General features: G+C 46.8%; 1 pseudogene; it reads left to right on the forward strand.

Moving 5' to 3' along the window:
• Positions 1 to 477: 477 nt before the first annotated feature.
• LOC124797107 lies at positions 478 to 595 on the forward strand (annotated as a pseudogene).
• The last annotated feature ends 429 nt before the right edge of the window (positions 596 to 1,024 follow it).

Raw genomic sequence — 1,024 nt, forward strand, 5'->3', positions numbered from 1 at the left:
CGGATAATCTGCACAGAAACAGTAAATTTGTATGACTGGATGTCATGAAGTGATATATATATTATGACTTTTGAACACTATTAAGGTATATACATTGCTTGTTCTCTATCAAAATCTTTCATTTGCCAACTACGCCTAAAAGCAGTTAGTGCCTTCAGTAGTTAGAATCTCTTATTTAGCTGGCAGTATTGGCGCTCACTGTACGGCAGTAGTTCGAGTAACGAAGATTTTTGTGAGGTAAGTGATTCATGAAAGGCATAGGTTATTGTTAGTCAGGGTCATTCTTTTGTAGGGATTATTGAAAGTCACATTGCGTTGCGCTAAAAATATTGTGTGTCAGTTTAAGCACAATCATGTATAATTTTTCTAAGCAGACGTTTCACATTTAAAATTTTATTATGTATACTTTCATATTATTTTTGGTTTTTAGGTAATACTTTTGGCAAATTTATTACTAGGCCGTCATTCCTGCACTGCGCTAACGGCCTTGCCGCTGTGGTAACAACGGTTCTCGTCAGATCACTGAAGTTAAGCGCTGTCGGGCTGGGCTAGCACCTGGATGGGTGACCATCTGGTCTGCCGAGCGCTGTTGGCAAGCGGGGTGCACTCAGCCCTTGTGAGGCAACCTGAGAAGCTACTTGATTGAGAAGTAGCGGTTCCGGTCTCGCAAACTGACATACGGTCGGGACAGCGGTGTGCTGACCACATGCCCCTCCATATATGCATCCACTGTCGGCTGTAGGCTGAGGATGACACGGCGGCCGGTCAGTACCGTTGGGCCTTCACAGACTGGTGACTATGCTGTATTTTATACCCCTCACAGGCTGTCTGCTGCTGTCGGTGGCTGCCATCAAGGACGGCCCGTGCAAGCGGTGCCCGGCTTACAGCTACCCTGTCTGTGGGATGATGCCCGGCAGCGGCAACTCCACCAGCACCAGCGCATTTAGGAGCCGCTGCGAGATGGACCGCTTCAACTGCATCAACAAGACAGGTAGGCCGCCTGTAAACGATAGTTACAAATCTA

The sequence above is a fragment of the Schistocerca piceifrons genome, chromosome 4 (genome assembly GCF_021461385.2).
Source record: "Schistocerca piceifrons isolate TAMUIC-IGC-003096 chromosome 4, iqSchPice1.1, whole genome shotgun sequence".
In the NCBI taxonomy this organism is placed as follows: Eukaryota; Metazoa; Arthropoda; class Insecta; order Orthoptera; family Acrididae; genus Schistocerca; species Schistocerca piceifrons.